We start from the raw sequence: 20,039 nt of genomic DNA on the forward strand, positions 1-20,039 counted from the left end.
AAATCTATGTACCTCTCAATTAAGCATAATATTTTCTTGACCTGAACACTTCAATCTTTACAGGCACTTTGTTAGTGGGAAAAGTAGTCTAAATTTGGTAATAAAACAATAGTTATAACAGGTAAGTAAATTCTTTAAAGAAAAATAGAACTTCAATAATCCTATCAGGGAAAGAAGCCAATCACAAAAGACTACATATTTTATATTTCCATTTATACAAAATACCTAGTATATTATCTATAGAGACAAAAAGTAGATTAATAGTTTCCAAGGGCTAGAGATAGGGAATGGGAAGGTGTTATGGTTTGCGTCTAGATGTCCTCCAATCATGTGGTCATACGTGGGGCCTTTTCAGAAGAGTCTGAATCTAGAGTGTTTGATGCTGGAATGAAGGGTATATGATTACTAAATCAGTCCACTGATTGGTTTGGCACAGCTCTAATCCTAATAGCCAAGACAGAGAATAAAAGGGACAAAAAGAAGCTGCCAAGGACCCTGGATTGCTTTGCTACCTTCGGCCCACCGTGAACTATTTCTCCTCTGCAATCCCACCCTGCCTTGGAGCCAACCAATCATGGACTGAAACTTCTACAAACTGTGAGGCAAATAAGCCTTTCCTCTTTTACCTTTGAGTGTCAGGTATTTTGTCTCAGTAATGAAAAAAAGTAACTAAAACAGAAGGGCACAGGAAAAATGGGAAGTGATACTAATGAGTATGGATCTTCTCCTTCAAGTGATTAAAACTATTCTAAACTTAGACTATGGTGATGGCTGTACAGCTGTAAATATAATAAAAATCAATGAATTTTACATTTTGAATGGGTGACATGTATGGCATGTGAATTATATCTCCTTAAAAAAATTTTTTTTAAATATCCTTTCAAAGGTAGTTTCCCAGAGCTGCTCAACACAGGGGTGTGTCACTAAAATCCATAGGAGAGCAGCAGACCTGGGGATGAATCTCCTTTGCTTACCCTTCTCCTCCTCTTTGCTTGGCAATAATATTTATCTACTCCTGTTCCCTTCTCTGCTTGGACCTGGAATTGCACTATGCCATCTGTTCACTAACTTGGACTTGAATTTTTGCCTCTTTACAAAATAATGTCAATTGCCTCTTTTAGAATGTGCATTGATGAATGGCCTTGACTCACGGATGTCATATAAAATCTGACACCTGCACACATTCTGCCATTATTGCCAGCCTCCTCCAGAGCTCTGCCAAATGTCCATTGTTCTCTAACCCAGACCTCGGTATCCGCCCAGAGAGGCTGGGTTAAAACCAAGGCAAGGGCCATGGTTGCACTCAGGCCATGGTTCTCAAGGAACACTTGGCTGGATCTTATGTCAATCTTTAAATGAGATGCTATGAAAAACATCATATGGAGATCCATAATAAAGTACACAAATGTGTTTTTCATCCTTAAATTGATGCTACAAAATATGTCAGTTGAGCTAGACTTCCCTGTCCCCAGTCAGAATGGATATTATAGAAGAAAACTGGGGATTTCACAGCAGCACTATCTGGACTCCCCACACCTGGCACACTCATCTGACCATCATGTTCTTGTAGACTCTGAAAGCGCCACTTGGCAATAGTGATCATTTAGTTACTGTCCATGCTTAGAATGACTTAGCCAAAAGAAAACCTTAAGAGCTTATCTGATTTCACAAAAGGCATAATTAGTCATATGGTTTCCTAGGTTGTTCAGCTTTTCCCAATTTTCCTCACATTCAGAGTTCTTTTGCCTTCCTATGCAAAATCTCTTCAGGAATGCTAAAGACACTGCTGAGTCACCATGTCGTTTTGTGGTTTGATTCCCTAATGCTTTAAATTTTGCTCTGAAGAAATTTCTTGAAAGCACTGATAACTTTCTCACCACTGGCAAATGGCATAAGTTTTCACATATTGAAAGCATTTTTTTTTCAGCAAGAAATATAAGAATCAATTTGTCCATCATTCCAGAACATTTCAGTTAATTAACCTACAAGACTCTCCTTTAAAGTTGAATTTGAAGATTTGACCAGCTGCCAATACTATACAAAAAATTGTTTTAGACCTTTAGCTGGAAATTGTTACAGTTTGAATGGGTGGCTTATTCAAAATGAAATGCGAATGTCTTTTTGGAACTTTAAATCTTAAAGTAGTTCAGTATAACTCCCTAACCAGTGAAGAGAAGTGAGTTCTAAATAGGTAAATACATGACAAAATAGAACCCAGGTCCGGAGACCTCTGAAACAGAGCCATCTTTTTCTCCATGACAGGAAAGTAATTTAAGACAATGTAAGCTCTATGAAATTTATGCTTGATTTAGAAAAACTTGGGTGGGGATCAGATATTTGGAAGAGATGAGGAAAATTATGAAGGTATCATTTTTATCTAGGCTTCTTGCAGTGATGGAAACAGTGATCATTGTGAAGACTACTGCCTACTTTCATGAATCAAAAATAACAGTCAAGGATGCCGGGAAACAAAATTCTCACACCCCATGGTCCCACACTCAATGTCTGGGAACTGAAAACCCAAACGTCATGGTATTGGGACACAGAGAAGCCCAAAACACATCATAATCCATGTCAGCTTAAAGTATTTGCAATTATCTCTCAGACCTGTTTGAGTATTATTCTCCTATATCAAAATAAGATATGTGCTGATGAAGCAAGCACCCTTATATCAAAATAATAATAGCACAATTATATGCAGTTTTGTTGGATAAACAAATGTATATTTATCCTCACAAGGCTATCCAATGTAAAGGCAATAAAATCTTGCAAGGAGGCAATACAGTATATTACATTTCATTGGTCTTACCCATAACTTTCCTCAGGTTTAACCTAATCTCTTTTTCAGATCTGTTAGAAAATCATGTACTTATATCAATAGACAATGTCTATCACTGTTTTTTGTTATTAGCTATTTCTGACATTGCTGATCTGTAATTCAGTGGAGGTCTTCCATGGGAACAGAGGGCAACGGAATGAGTCATGGAAACTCTAAGAGGAAAGAGCTCTTTGTCTGAATAAGGAAATATTAGGTTGCTCATTAAGGTTAGCCCATCTCAGTTATTGCTCTCCTTGGAAGCATTTCTCAATACAGAAAGAGAGCCTCTTAGGGAGGCTTGACACAAGTCAAGTGGTGTTTGAAACAGTGGGGCTGCATTGTGTAGTGAGAAGTACAAAATCCAGGTTTCCTGATCGCTACGGGGTAAATTACTGATCATGTCTATGAAATGAGACAAGCCATACTGACATCACGAGATTGTTCTGAAAATTTAGTGATGTAAACACATAATTGTTCCTGGCTGTCACATCCATTGATTACATCCTCCCTACAAGGGATTTCTTTTTCTTCCCCTTCCCTTCCATTTCCTTCCCTTCCTTTCAATAAAGAAACTAAAAGTCTGTATGACCATTAAGCTGGACTGTCAACCTGATTGGCTTCAGAGCCACCTAGGCGATGAGTAAAGCTCACTTCTGGGTGTGTCTGGGTGAGTCACGGAGGTGTGACCCTGGGTACTAGATCTGTTCCCTGGCATCATCCACATCTGTTCCCTGGCACTGTTCCCCTGCTCTGTCTCCTGGTTTCTATGAAATAAGGAGCTTTAGTTCCCCCCTCCCTTCTGCCATGATGTTCCTGCCTTGGAGCCAGCCAACCATGGACTAAATTCTGTGAAATGATGAGCCAAATTAAATTTCTCCTCTTTTAAATTGTAGGTGTTAGGTATTGTGTCGCAGCTGTAGGAGCAAAAATTTGTACCATGAACAGGCTCACTGGAGCCATATGAACTTTGGAAAATTGGACTCAAACTGCAGCTTAGATCTTTGGAAAGGAAGCTGAAGTCTACACAACATGAGATGGCTCTTCCTAATGTTCTGGTCTAATGTCACTCCTAGGCCTAACAGTGTCAGCAAAACCCCAGGCCTTCTAAATCTGAATCGCTGCCACTGGGCCTCAGGAACCTTTCCACGTGACTTTTTGCACACTCAAGTTTAAGAAGCACAGCTGTAGAGAAAGCATTCCTAGAAAGCCGAAAGGATAAGAAGACATGGAGCAGGAAAACAATCAGATTTTTAAAGGGCTCAAGTCAAAGAGATCTCAAGGGAGGTGAAACAGACACCTGGTAGGAAGCTTCTGCGAAAAATCTTCAGGAATTGTGTAACAATTATAAATTTCACAAATGCTTTCATTCATTTAGCAAACATGAATCCACAGGTTACTTATTAATCTCTAGCTAGAAATGAGCGGCTGAGTTTATTGAAATTGTATAGGTAGGGTGATTCCCCAAACAAGAAGGGATCCTCGTAAAAGTCTTAAACAAGAAGAGCCTGAGTGTTTATTTTGGGTGACAGCAAATTAAAAGAAAGGGAAATTAGGAAGAGAGCATGTTACTCTCCAGACAGTCCTCGGAGGAAGAGAACCGAGGAATTGAGTCAAGTTGTCTAAATCCCTAGGAATTTCAGAAAGGAAAGGGGAAAAATAAGAGATAGACATGGGAGTGAAACCCAGGGCTTGAAACATGACCCATCAAGCGCACACTGGCAAGAGGCCCAACCATGTGGCCCCTTCTTAAGAACTAAATATCTGCCTGTCTTCAGCATAGTAAATTATCTGTTAGCAAGTAGTTGCAGCATCCATAAAGGTCAAGGGCAAAGGACACTTAGAAAATTCAGTTGCACATGTAAATATTTACCTAACTGGTGCCTTAGTGTTGGTCTTCACTTGTTTTACTTTATTGGCAAACTCTATGATTTTAATGATCCACTATATTTTACTAGAAATATGTGAAAAAATAATTTACAACAACTGGGAAATACAGATGTTCAGTGGTTAGAATTTATCCCCCTAATGCCTCTGATACTGAAGGGGTTTCAGTCTAACATGTAGTGCTTGATTCTTAAGTAACAAGCTCATGTAAGTGAATTTAAAGTGCTAATAATCCACCATGCTCCTCTATTCAAAGTTAGAGTTGCCTTGATCTCATGTTCAGATGGAGACATTCTCCAGGATCTCAATCTGATTTCATAAACATCGATCAGAAGAAATCAACTCAGCATACAAAATAGACTTACCTTCTAGGTAATCTTATTTCTAGGCCACTATAGATTTTAGTTCATTGAATTTCATTTTCTTTCAACTTTTTCTTGTAGTAACCCCCTTTCTGTTTTATTGTGGACCCACTATACAGTTCACTTCAGATCAAGACTCTGCGGTTCACTTCCTTCAGGAGGCCACAGTCCACTTCCTCTGGGGCCAGATTCTGGACCCTCTTCCCAGGTGCATGGAAGAACATGTGCTCTGCCCTAATTAGAAATTACAAGCTCAATAGAAACAGTGGCAGGTAAAGTCATGGAAATCTCCTAGGAAGTAGAGAAACATGAAGAGGAAACAAGAAAATTTAAGACCAGTTCTGAGATGCTAGTATCTGAATAACAAGCTTTATTAAAAATAGGACAAGGACCAGGGATTTAGCTCAGTGGTGCTGCTGCCTGCCTCAAAAGCAGAAGGTCCAGAGTTCGATCCCCAGTACCAAATTAATAAATAAATAAATAAAGGACAAAAGAAATAGAAGAAATGATCAGTTAAGAAATTCCCTAGAACTGAAAAACAAGGGTCTGAGTGTGTCCAGTATGATGATAAAAACAGAGTTACACCCAGTCACATTGCTGAAAAATTTCAGAACCCTAAGGCTGGAAGGAAGAGCCAAAAGTTCCAGAGAAAAGAGAAAAATGTATATGCAGAGGGATCAGAAGGTAAAAGATACAAAACCAACTGAAAGCTAGAAATTAATAAAGTAATATCTTCAAAATTCTGAAGAAAAACTATTTCCAACCTAAACTTCTATAAGCAGAAAATCCATAGATTTTTTCAAATATTCAGGGACCCAAAACATTTTACAAAAATGGTGAAGGTCTTCAGATCCAATTGGTAAGTACAATTATAAATAAATAAATTTAAAATAAGACAACCCAGGGAATGCAGAAAGTTATGCTGAGAAGAAAAATGGTATGTGGATGTGGTTCATTTATGCAGAAACTATAGAGGTAATAACATAACCATTGTTGCTATGGTTTGAACATGCCCCCCACATGTTATGTGTTGGAACCTCCATTTTCAATGCAGTATTACTGAGAAATGGTGTATCCTTTAAGAGGGGATTAGGTCATTAATAGATATTAATGTGGCATTCATAGGAGTGAGTCCATTCTGGTAAGAGTGTGCTGTTACAAAGAGAAGTTTCCCCTCAAATCCATTCGCTTACCCTTCTACTTTTGCCAGGCTTGAAACTTCATGAGATCCTTGCAGGCACCAAGTTCTAGCATTTCCCAGCCTCCAGAGCTGTGAGCCAAAAGAACTCTGTGTTCTTTATAAATTATCCAGTTTTAATACTTTGTAATATAGCAAGAGAAAACAAACTAAGGCACCTACTTGTCTACTGTTCTAATCAAAATTACAATATAATTATATTCAGAGGTCAGGAGAACAAGAAGAATGTATATGAGTGTGTGTGTGTGTGTCTGTGTGTGTGTGTGTGTGTGTTGGAGAAAGAGGAAGAAAGAGGGCTAACTTCTTTATCTTCCAATATAGAAGTCCATAGATAATATATAAAACTGGAGGAAAAAATTAAGAAATAAAGGTATTGATATTATTCAAAAATATTGAAAAAAATGCAAAAGATAGAAGTGTTCACTTCTGGGAAAAGGGAAGTTGGGGATGGAGGCATGAAGCAATAAGGAAATACTGGTTTTCTTTACTAAGTTTTAGGGCTTTTTGACTCTTGAATTTATAGAAAAATATAATATTAATTAAAATAAACATAGAAAAGACTGAGGCCCAGCCCAGCTGGGAATGTGATAGAATGGTTGGACTTAGTATCTGAAGTTAAATCAACTTAATTTGAATCCTGGTTTCACCTTTATTTTTGTGACCATGAGCATTTTAACTTCTATACACTTCAGTTCCCTTGATTTCAAATGGAGATAATCAAATGTTTATATAAGAATGGTGCTATGAAAGAACAGCAATGCTAGTGACAATATGGAGGAAAAGGAAGCCTTACACATTGTCGGGGGGAGTGTAAATTAGTATAGTCGCTATGAAAATCAGAATGGAGCTCCCTCAAGAAACTAAAAACAGAACTACTATATAATCTAGCTATCTCATTCTTCAGCAGATACTCAAAGAAATTAAAGTCAGTATGCAGTAGAAATACCTGTGTTTATCACAGAACATAGCTAAGCTATGGAAACAATCTAGGTACCCATCAATGCATGAATGAATAAAGAAAATGTGATATGGATACATAATGGAGCATTATTCTGTCATAAGGAAGAGTGGAATCATGTCATTTGCAGAAAAATGAATAGAACTTGAGATTTATCCTGTTAAATGAAATAAGCCAGACTCAGAAAGACAAGATTTGTATGTTTTCCCTAATATGTGGAATCTAGGGAGCAAAAAGAATGATATGAAAGATATTATAAGAGAAGAGGGAAGAGGGGAGACCTAGGTAGAGTAATGGTGTGGATGGATATGATCAATATATTATATACATGTATGAAAAGACCACAGTGAAACATATTACTCTGTATAGTCTACATGCAGTAATTTGAAAAAAAAATGTTGCTGTGAAGTTTAAGCGACAAAAGAACTAGGAAATAGCAATGTTTGTCATGTTATATTTCCTTTCATCCACAAATATTTAGAGTGACTATGTATCAGGCACAGTTGTACACATTCAGGATTCATCAGTGAATAAAAAGTATTTCTGTCTCATGGATTTTATTACAATTAATGGGAAGAGACAGAAGCTAATTAATAAGCAGAAGCTAATTTAATGATAGTACATTAAAAAGTGACAAGTGGCCCATGCTGTGAAATATAAAAGAGCAGAAGTATTGGTTTGTTGGGAAAGGAAGAGAGGGTGTCAAGAAAGGCTCTTGAGGGGACAGGAGATATAGCTAAGTGGTAGAGCACTTGCCTGGCATGTGTAAGGTGCTGGGTTCCATCCCCAGCATCACAAATAAAAAGAAGGAAGGAAGGAAGGGCGGGAGGGAGGGTGAAAGGGAAGGAAGGAAGGAAGGAAAGAGGGGAAGGAAGGAAGGAAAGAGGGGAAGGAAGGATGGAAGGAAAAGAAGAATAGTTCTTATGAGAAGCTAAGCAAAGACTTGAAGGAGACAAGGTACTATGTATAGTTTGTGACATAGCTGTTTGTGACAGGCTTCAGGATAGGTGTGTGCATGGCACATTCGAGAGGAGCCCAGAAACCTGTGTGGATGGATCAGAGTGAGTTCCAACAGCAGGAGATGAATTCAAAGGGGAAGCAAAGAACAAAATGGATCATGAAGAGCCTAACGGACTTTAGAGCTTACTTAGAACAAAACAAGTGGCATTTACAGAGACCAACTGGTGACGTGATATGATTTATGCTGTAGAGATGGATCTAGCTACTGCACTAGAAACAGCATGGGAAGCAAAGGTGGAAGCTGGAGGCTGGTGCAGTGGAAGGTCCTTGCAGGGCCCCAGTCAGGGAGGATGGAGGCTCAGACTGGGAGAGCTAGAGAGAAGTGACTGGATTTCCTAGACTTCTGACTAACTTTTATTTCTCATTGTCAAATATCCAAGATTAGTCAGTAAGTTCATAGCAGTATGCTCCAGCTTCCCAGTCTTTTATTGAATAAAGAAAAACCACATGGAACATCTAAACTAAAGTACAATATTATTTTGCCCTTATATATGTTATAAAAATGTATGAAGGATACATTTCTCCTGCATAATACAATCCCTGTCAGTGTGTAGCTCTTGACATCTATAAACAATAGGAAGACATGGCATTTGCACAAAAAAAGAGATAACATTTATACATATGATCCTATATCCATTTGTCTTACTTTGCACATTACCTTTATAGTAAGTATTGTTTAGATTTTGGTACTGCTTTTGGTGAAGATTTCTTAATTCATTGAATGCGGATAAACAAGGCATGACTACTATATTCAGACTGTGTGACACATTAGGTGGAATTGGGAAGACAATCTGAGAATGGAGGAGGTGAGAGATGGGAGGAGAAGGTGAAGTCAAAAGGATCAAGATGTGATATATCTATCATATATATGGGGTTTCTCTTACATAACTGATCAGGTTGCTCCAGGGAGCTTCAAATAGGGCAGCTGTTCCCCCTGGGCTTGGGGAATGCAAAAGGCTCCAGGACAAGGTGATTTCACAGGACTGCTTTAATTTGGATATATTCATGCACTATTTTCCAGGAGGTGAAAAACAAAAGCATGGAAGTCCAACTTGTCCATGAATACAAGATGAACACTAATTTTGGAAGATTGGCTGAAGTATAGGGCATGAGAAGAGGAAAAATAGAACTATGACAAATAAGGTAGAGTAAGTGAATCTAAACCAAATTAAGGAAGGGCTTCACATTGTCAGATGGAGGACCAGGGGTAACCATGGTAACAAGAAAAGAAGAGAAGCAACGCTCCTAGGGCAGAGAAGGTAAGACAATCCCAGCGCCCAGGAGGAGGCTCCCTGTGGTCGGCTGCACAATGTGCCAGAAGCAACCCCCCCCCCACTGTGGAAATGATAAGACATGTAAATAACCCTCAAAAACGGACTTCCAGATCACCTACAGCAACCTCAAAGGGAAACGAGATGGAACAATCTGATACTCAACCACCAGGACCGACTGAACTGGCAACAAAAGAGGATCTGGAAAAAAATGAAATCAGAAATAATTTCTCAGATAATAACAAAAATTGTGCCCATAGTGGAAGACATGATTAATAAATCTAGAGAGGACACAGATAAAATAATAGACGATCTGAGGAACATGATGGAATTCCAACTTAGGAAACAAATGGAATCCATAAAACAGATACAAACAGATTTCCAGGAGATTAAAAACTCCATCGAAAGTCTGTGCAGCAGAATGAATCAATGTGAGGACAGAATTTCAGATATAGAAGATAAGATTGCAATTAGTGACCAGGAAAAGAAAATTTGCTTTAAAATTGTAAGGGAACATGAGAAATCAATCCAGCAGCTGTTAGATGATGCAAAGAAGAATAACATAAGACTGATTGGAGTCAATAAAGGAACAGGAGAGAGTGCAGATGACATTAAAAAACTGTTCACAGAAGTGATGGCAGAAAACTTCCCAAGGAGGGGGAAAGAACTTGACATAGAGTTAAGTGAGGTATATAGGACTCCAGCTAGCCTTGATCAAAAAAAATCTACACATAGGCATATAATAGTTAGGATTCCAGAAATCCAACAGAAGAACAAAATTCTACAAGCAGTGAGAGAAAAGAAACAAATCACATACAAAGGAAAGCCCATCAGAATCACAGCAGACTTCTCAATGCAAACCATCAAGGCAAGAAGAGATTGGAGTTATGTATTTCAAGCCCAAAAGGAAAACAGCCTTCAACCAAGATTGATGTACCCTGCAAAACTATCTTTCAAAATTGATAAAGAAATAAGATACTTTCATAATAAAGAGCACCTTAGGAACTTCATGAATACCAAACTAGCACTCCAAAAAATTTTAGACAATATCCTAGGAAAAGACAATGAGGATCACAACCCCAGAAAGCCCAGCAGAATGAATCTGGTGGGCATGACAAATTAAACGCAAAGGGGAAGAATCCAACAAAAAGAAAAAGTCATGACAAGGTTTTTAAAACTTTTAGCTTCATCTCCCTAATGAGTGTATAATTCAATCTTGGTTTTGTACTAATTAGTATTTTTCTGATTCTAGTGTTGCACATCTTTCCTTGTGATGTACTGGCTATTTATCATCTTGTGTCTACTTTTCAATTGGGTTGTCTATTAAAGAGCTGTGAGAGTTCATTATATATTCTGGTCATAGGTTATATGCAATGTAAATATGGTCTGTTTAAGGACTACTTTTCATTTTAATGATGTCATTTAAAGTTCTAAATTGTGATGGAATCTCATTTATCAATTTTTTTCTTTTATACATCATGTTTTTTGTATCCTAGGAAGTTCTTGCCTACCCTAAATTCATAAACATTTTCCCTAATAATTTCTTCTTAAAGTTTTATACATTTAGGTTCATAGATCCTTTCAAGTTATCTTTATGGATGGAAATAAAGGGTTGAGGTTAATTTTTTATATACAGATACCCGGTGTTCTAGTGCCATTTACTGAAAACATTATGTTTTCCTTGGCTCTTGAATTGAGTTTATATTCTATAAAATGTTAATGTTAAATAATATTTCAAAACTCAGTGGACCATATATGTGTGGTTCTATTTCTAGATTCTCTGTTTTATTCAAATGATCTATATGTCTTTCCTTACACCAACACTGCCTTGATTACTGTAGCTTTAGAAGAAGTCTTAAAATTAGGTACTAAACGTCTTCCAACACTGTTTTCTTTTTCTTTTCCTTTTTACTTTTCTAGGTCCTTTGTACTCCTACAGAACTTTTAAATTTCAATATCCAATTCTTCATTTATAGCAATATACATAGACTTGAATTTTTATACATACCTTGTGTTTTCTAATCCTGCTAAATTCAAGTACAAGTTCTAAGGCTCCTAGAGATTTCTTAGTATTTTCTCTGCAGATGATCATTTCATCTACATATAAAGATTTTGCTTCTACCTTGCCAATCCTATCCTAATTGTGTCATTTTATTGCCAGACTATTTTGATTTGAGCCTATGTTTTAAAGTTTAATGGACAGATGAAGAATAAGCATATCTTACTTGTTCCCCACCTTAAGGAGAAAGCATTGTATCTTCTCCATTCATATAAGGCGTTTTCACTGGAAGTATGGAGTACATGTCTTTAATCTGTTGAGAAGCTTCTGTTCTACTTCTAGTCTCCTGATAGCTTTTACCATGAACAGCCGTAGAATTTAGTCCAAGACTTTTTCTCCAACTAGTGACAGGATCATATGGCTTTTTCCTTTCCTCTGTTTAAATGATGACTTATGAGGGTGGATCTTCCAATGCTGAACCAACACTGCCATCCCTATAATAAATACTGCCAGATCTGACTTCTAATAATTTGTTTTGTTAAACAAATTTCTATCTATGTTCATACTTTTTTCTTCTATTATCTTTATCCAGTTTTAGGATTAGCACAATGTTGGTTTCCTAAAATGAGGGGAGAAGTGTTCCTTTTTTTTCTGCTTTAAATGTTTGATATAATTTATCAGTTAAAATATATACGAGCCTGTTGTTGTCATATAGGTAGGTTTTCAAGCTAGGAATATACTTTCTTTAATAGGTGCTATTCAAATTTTGTATTTCCTCCAGAGTTAGTTTCATTAATTTGTCTTCCAAGGTACTTCTTAGAAGTTGTCAAATTTATTTCAAAACAGATTTTTGAAATATGCTTTCTATATCCTTTTAAATTCTGTAAAATCTTTGGTAATGTCTCCTAGGTCTTGATATTTTAATTTAAAAATGTATAACTGATATTGTGTAATAGGAAGTAAAGGTCTAAAGGAGCAGGGGAAGTGGGAGGGGTAAGGGAAAGGAAAAAAAGGAAAAGAAAAAAATATCAGAAAAGGAAAAAAATGGAAACAAAATCTTTGCAAATAGGGAAGGGTGAAGGGGGTGAAGGGGGGGCAGGGCAAGGGGGAAAAAATAAGAACCAAGATACTTACGTAATGGTACAAGATCCCAATGATGAATGTAACTATATTTTATACCTAGAATGTACCAATAAACTTAATGGGGAGGAAGAAAAGAAGAGAAGAGCAATAACCAGTGCACTTGTCCAAAGCTTTGACCACTTGTCTAGCTGTGTATTTCCTAACTGTTAGATTCATTTTCAAAGATTAGACTGTAGAAAGAAACTTTGGGGGGAAAATCAAAACTCTTAGCCAAAAATTTGATTGAAAGTTTTTCTTCAATGTTGTTTTTTTCTTTCATGATTTCTTTAACTTTGGAAATGTATTTTTCTACATTGCTTTCTTTCCTTCCAGAGTCAAGGGAGAAATAATAGTAATTATCCTTTCCTCACCTCCTGCATGGACATAGAAAGCTTCCCATGTTTTAGGACAGCCACACCATCAGCTGACCTAATGACCAGTGTTGTGCTTCATGTCCATTTGTATCGAAAACCTGGGGTCATAACATGACCAGACCATAATACAGAAACTTTTTCAAATGCAGCACTCAGTGAAATAGCCCTCAACCACACTTCATATCTCAGTGAACGTACCCTCTGCAGTATGGCTAAACATATTTGTCCTCCTCCTCAAATCTCTTGCATGCATGCCCTAATAAGTAGAAACATAGCACACACTTAGCAGCCTCTGAGATTTTCTGATTTTCTGTAACCATATTATCTGGAGAGATCTCAGTTTTACAATGGCTTTTCTGAGTGTTTGGAAACATTCTACAAAATACAACTCCTGTTTTTGCCAAAACCAACAATAGTCAGCACTGACTGAGAACATATTCTGTCCCCAACATGTTCAATGTCTTTTCATTCTACAATGCTCTGAGGGAGGTGCAATCACCCTTTCATGAACAAATAAGAGAACCAAAGCCCAGAGAAGTAGCTCACCCTGAATCACAGAGCTAGAAGATAAGTGAATGAACAAATAGATAGCGTTTACCTCTTCCTTCTCAAGCCCGAGTCTCTACCAGCAGCTCTCTCATAATTCTTCCCTTCTCCATCAGGGTGTTCTTCTGGATCTGGAAATGAAATCCTCCATTTCTCTCCAGGAAGGAACATAGTTTGTCTCCTACCTTGAGCACTTGCCAAATCAGCTTATGCTCCAGTAGTTTTTAGCCTTTTTCCAAAAAATAATAAATAAATAAAATCCTGACTTACCCTCACCCTACACCACCATTATTCTGTTATCTTATCAGAATTTTCACTCTTTTATCATAAGAGGGTTTTTTGCCCCAGTGAATTTCATCATTTTCAAACATCAGATTAACTTGTTACCATGGGCCCATGTGCGACCCTCAAGAGACCTTAAAATCACAGTTCATCAAGACTGTGCTGGAACCCCACAACCCAATCCAGACAAAAACTGAAAATTAAAATGTCATTACTGGCATGGGAAAGAAAAATAAAACTGTTCTCCAGCTGCATATACATCTGTCCATTTCTTTGGATGTTGGCTTTGAAATGCTAAAACACTGCCATCATTTTATTGTTTACAAATCTGAATACAGAAACATGCTTGTGAATGTCTGGAGAACCTGGTCCACAATGCCAAGCTAATTCAACCAGCATAGTCAAGAGGCCTTTTATTAATTTTGTTGAAATTTCCAAAACAAGGTACATTGCCCTTACACGTGAATAAGCTATGACAATTTTAATTAAATAATTCATCCATGCACGTTTGATCCAAATACTTCATATTCTCCTGTACATGTAATGAATGTTTTTAAAAATATGCACTCAACCATTTTTATAGAAAAAAAGAAACTCAAGAACATTAAGCTCTATTTATATCTCTCTAAATTACCTTCCAAATTCTGTCCTTGTATCATGCCAGTGTTCTGTTTTGTATTCTGCTTTCTCTTCGTTTTATCTCATATTCCTTTGTATCTAAGAGGGTACCATTCTTGCCTTGTTTGTATCATGGAATAGTTATGTGGTACTCCTGATGTTATTGCCATCTGTTTTTTTTGCATTTGGAGTTTTATCTTATTTTTAAACAGAGTTATTTTTAATATTGTAATACACTTTGTGCTTTCTCCTTTGGGTATAGCTCTGTATAGCACTAGCTTCAACTACATTTTAATTTCTTAATCTAAACTCTTTGTTTAAGCAAACTTTATATTGAGAGCCTAATTAAAACACACACACACACACACACACACAAGTAGAGGCACAGGAAAAAGCCAAAACTTTAACTTTCCCACTCCTTTCCTTCAGGACTCCTTAAAGCCTGCTCAGAACCTCACTACCACACATTTTCTAATTAGCTTACTTCTTTTCTCACCTTTCTGTGAATACACATACTGTCCTCTCATCTTGGTATTGAATTGGCTGTTAGTAGTGCTATGTTACATTTATATAAATTTATGCAACATCTATAATTTTGTATTATATTTTTCTTATGTATAGCATATATATTTTTGTAACAAATTTCATCCAGCATTTTGTCATTGTTTTCTTTTAAATTTTGTCCCATTATCATTTGCATACAGGACTTTTTTTTAGTTTTGTGTATCTAGAGTCCCTTGTCTGAGGCTCAGAGCCAGGAATGCAGGCTGGGCCCAAAGGGCATCCACAGTAAAATGGCTGCCCATAGAAAGTTTCACTGGTAGGATCCCTGCCAAAACCAAAAACCATACGGACAGTCCCACACAGAACCCATGATGACGAGTCTGAGGGAAGTTTTGCTCAAATGTTGAAGCCCTGACCCCCAAAGGAATTTACTTGGAATAGAGCCTATGTAAAGGTGATAAAGGTCCATTGAGGGCATAAGGGTGGAGACCCAAAGTGATAATACTGGTGCCTCTTTAGGAAGAGGAAGGAATGCCAAAGGCAAGGGCACGGTGAGAAGGCCATTTGCAATCTAGGACAAAACCCCTTACCAGAACCCAACAGACCCTGCTGGCACTCTGATCTTGGACTTAGCCTCCAGAATTATAAGAAAATAAATGTCCATGATATTTTGTTATGGCAGCCCATGCTGACTGATGTGTCATTCATTTGGAATTTGTCTAGTGGCTTTTTTGTCATAATTATACTGGAAGTTAGGGTTTGGTGTTTGAGGGAAGAATATCACAGAAGTAAAAAGCCATTATTATTCCATATCAAGGATACATGCTACATCTATTGACATTGATCTTGATTACTTGAATGAGGCAGTGTTTATCAGGTTTCTCCACTGTAAAATTACCTGCATTCACCCCCACTTTTCATATTGTAGTGGCGGAGGAAGTTACCACACTTAAAGAAGAAAGAATTATGCTCCCCTTCTTTGAGGACATAATATCTACATAAATTATTTAGAATTCTTCTACATGAGAGATTTGTATCATCTCCTTTACTTATGTATTTATTCAATTATTTATTTATAAACATGAGCTCATAAACATCTTTTTTATGATTTGGGTTAAAATCTAATCTTTTGTGGCTTAATAGAAAATTCTATTCTATTGCTGAACAATATTTCTATGTATAAATATATGAGAATTTATTTATCCCTTCACTTACTGAAGAACATTTTCACTGTAAAATGCTGCTCCAAAATTTGCATTCAGGTCTTTGTGTGAACATAAGGCCGCAAAGCAGTAAAGTAAAAACCTAGGAACATGATTGCTTGATTGCAATCATGCAAGATGATGCTCAGTTTTATAAAAACAGTCCCAAATTGTCTTCTGAAGTGGTTGTACTATTTTGCATATCTATTAATAATGGGTAAGACTTCTTGTTGCTGGACATCAGATCAATGATTAGTATTGTCAGGAATATTTGAGGAATTTTTAGCCATTCTAATAGATATGCATTTAAATCTCATTGTTATTTTCCTTTGAAATATCCTCAGGACAAATGTTAGTCTTTTCATATGCTTATTGGCCAGCTGTGTATTTTCTTTAATGAGGAATCTTTTCAGATATTTTTCCTACATTTTTACTATATTTTCTGGGGGTTGTTGTTTTTGTTGTTGTTGTTGTTGAGTTTTAATAGTTCTTTGTGTATTTTGGAGCCACATTGTTAGTCAGCTTTCATTTGCTGTGAAAAAAAATGCCTAATATAAATCAACTTAAAAGGAAAGATTTGTTTTGGCTCAGTTTCAGAGGTTTCAGTCCATGGTCACTTGGTCCGGTTGCCCTGGGACTGGTGAGGCAGAACATGATCCCAGGGAGTAGCAGGCAGAGAAAGCTGCTTGCTTCATGGCACTTAGGAAGCAAAGAGAGAAAGGGAAAGGTAGGGGTTCAGCTTTCCCCTCAAAGGGCACACCCCCAATGACCTCACTCCTTCCAGTAGGCGCTGCCTCCTAGAGTTTCTACACCTCCTAATAGCACCACAGGTTGCTAATCACATCTTTATCACTTAAGACTCTGGGGGACATTCTAGATCCAAACCATAACACTCACTTCATCAGATATGTGTTTGTAAATATTTTCTCCCAGTCTGTACCCTATATTTTGATTCTCTTCACAGTGACTTTCACAAAGCAGATAATTTGAATGCTAATAAAAGTCCAATTCATCAGTGTTTATTTTTCATGGATTGAAACCTCATCATCAAATCCATAGTCATCTACATTTTCTCCTATGTTACCTTTTAGAAGTTTAATCATTTTATATTTAGATCTATGATCCATTTTGAGTTAATTTTTAAGAAAAGTCTAAGGTACATAGGTTACATAGGTTAATTTTATTTATTCATTCTTATTTATGTATATACTTTTTTACTTTGCATATCGACATACAGTTGCTCTAGCACCAATTTTTGGAAAAAACTATCCTTTCTGCATTGAATTGTTTTTACTCCTTCCCAAGGATAATTTAGACTACATTTTGTAGGACCATTTCTGGGATACCTCTTCTGTTCTATTGAGCAATGTGTGTATTCTTTTCAGCATGCTGTCTGGATCACTATATCTTTGGGGTAAGTCTTAAAATTGGATAATATCAGTATTCAAACTTCTTCTGCTCCTTTAGTATTGTGTTGGCTATGCTAGGTAGATTGTCTTTGCATTTAAATTTCAGAATTTTTTCAGAATGTACAAAATGACTTCCTGAGATTTTAACTGATGTTGCATTGACCTATATAGCTTTCTTTGTCCTCGAAAAAGTTTTTACTATTTCTTGTAAGATTGCTTTGCTAATAATTACCCCAGTTTTTGTTAGCCTGCGAATATCTTCATTTCTCATTTACTTTTTTTAGAACATGTTTACAGTACATGATGATTACATTCCTTGTATAGAGTTGGTACATGTAGATAAAACATCTTAATTCTTTTTTCATCCCCTTTCCCTCCCCTCTCTCTCCTCCTTCCATTTCTTCATCTCATTCCCATTTGAGAAAGATCTATCTCCCTACTTCCTACTATCTATATTTTATTTTGGTCTTTATTCATTTTTAGGCATTTCATATAAGAGAAACTATGCTATAATTAAGTTTATGTGTCTGATTTATTTTAGTTAACATTATGGTCTCAAGCTGCATCCATTTTCCTAGAAATAACTTGAGTATATCAATCTTTATGGCAGAATAGTTTTGCTGGATATAGAATTCTAGTTTGACAATGCTTCTTTTTCTTTTTCTTTTTTTTTTTCTTTTTGTCTCAACACATCACGTGTGTAACTCAATTGTCTGCAAACTTACATGGCTTCTGGATAAGAAGAGGGACGCAACCTTTATCCTTTTCCCTTGATATATACACTATTCTTTTTCATTGGCTTCTTTGCAGATTTACTCTTGACTTTTATTTTCTACAGTTTGAATATGATAAGCCTTTGTTTAGTTTTGGTTTGGTTATTGTAGGATTTTGTTTGTTGGTTTCATTTTTTTCTTTTATCTTTCTTTTTCAAATATGTATCAGGATTGATGTTCTCTGAGCTTCGTAGATCTGGGGGTTGGTGTCTGTCATTAATTTTAGAAAATTCTCAGCCACTATTAGTCAGGAAGTGACTTCAGCTCTGACTCTGGATTTGCTGAAAATCTCCCCAGTTTTGGGCATGGTCATTTGCTCTCTGACCACAATCCTCTGATGGATCAAAGAAAAAGTTTGTTCTGCTTTTTATGCATCTGTCTTTGTTTTACGACTGTGACTGACAATTTCAAAGATCTTTACATGTAAGAGCTGAAACTGACATGAAGATTTAATAATTATCACATCATAAAATATGATAAAAATCATATAGTAAACCAAACTATCACATTTCTCTTTAAAATATTCTTTTGTGACTTTGCTCATAAAACTCTATATTAACTTTAATTAGCATTCAATTATTTTTATATGTTAGCCATAGAATATCAGTAGTTTCACCATTTCTGGTTTTTTCAATAATGAGACTAAAATGTCTTTCCTTCTTTTTTTGTTGTTCTATATTGAACCCAAGGCCTTGTGAGTGCTAGAGAAATGCTCCACTACTAAGCTACACCCCTAGCCCCAAAATGTCTTTCTTTATAAAAGAAGTTACCTTTCCCCTAGTATCCTCACCCCCAAAAGGGCTATAGATCTGATTTAGAGGCAGATCATTACTACTCTTCTTCAGAGAAAAGATAAAAATATTGCTTGTAACTACTAAGGTTTAATTAATTATGAGCCAGATATTTTAATTTATAGTAGGAAGCCCAGAATCAAAAATTGTAATTTCTAGAATCTCAATGTAAAAAGTCATGTGATGTATAGGGGGTTTCAGGAGGTAGAATTGTGAACTAGCTGAGCTGGTTGGCCATAGACTATCAGTTTAAACTCTGTTTTCCTTCCTAATTGGAGATACAGATTTTTTTTAATAAATCCCTTAGATATCAAGATTAATACTCACATATGGAATAATTTTATCTTTGTATATGAAAATAAGTAGTAGCTAAATAACAATTTATGGGTGCATCTTAATGGCGTCCCTTACAGTTTGAAAATTTCTAAATTAACTTAATTCTAATGGCATTGATTGTTTTACATAATTGCTTGAATTTTTCTAATTTATATATGTGTTTTTAATAAGAATAATATTTCCGAAATATTTTCATCCAGATTTGTATCCCTAATACTGTTTTTATCTCAAATAGCTATTGCCAATATTTCCAGTGCTAAGTAACAATATTGATTAGGCATATCCCCATCTTACTCTTGGTTTAAGAAGACAATTTTAGTATTTCCAAAGTGAGTTTAATGTATCTCCACTCTACATGTATACTGTTAAAAATAATTTTGCATTCTTTTTTAATTTTATCAACAAAAATGGCAAATTTTATCAAATATCTTCATGGAATAATTGAGCTGATTTTATGGACTTTTACTTTCTTCTTTTTGTAATCTAATAAGTGATGTTTTGTGATATCGAAGCATCACATTACTGCAGTACCCTTGCATAATTACAGCATATTATTAAGCTGTTGCATAACA

At 36.2% G+C, this 20,039-nt stretch overlaps 1 long non-coding RNA gene across 4 annotated transcripts in view; it reads right to left on the reverse strand.

Moving 5' to 3' along the window:
* The window catches only part of LOC147823380 (uncharacterized), a 187,920-nt gene that overhangs the window by 72,369 nt on the left and 95,512 nt on the right, over positions 1-20,039 (reverse strand). The window contains exon 6 of one of the 4 annotated variants that reach the window (XR_015443988.1): positions 13,605-13,683. The exons of the other annotated variants lie outside the window; for them this stretch is intronic. This is a non-coding gene — a long non-coding RNA (uncharacterized LOC147823380). The remainder of the gene's footprint in view (positions 1-13,604; positions 13,684-20,039) is intronic. 4 annotated transcript variants of the gene reach the window in all.

This window comes from Heterocephalus glaber, unplaced genomic scaffold (assembly GCF_053883595.1).
Source record: "Heterocephalus glaber isolate CG9 unplaced genomic scaffold, H.glaber_assembly_v1.0 deba00001587, whole genome shotgun sequence".
NCBI lineage: Eukaryota > Metazoa > Chordata > Mammalia > Rodentia > Bathyergidae > Heterocephalus > Heterocephalus glaber.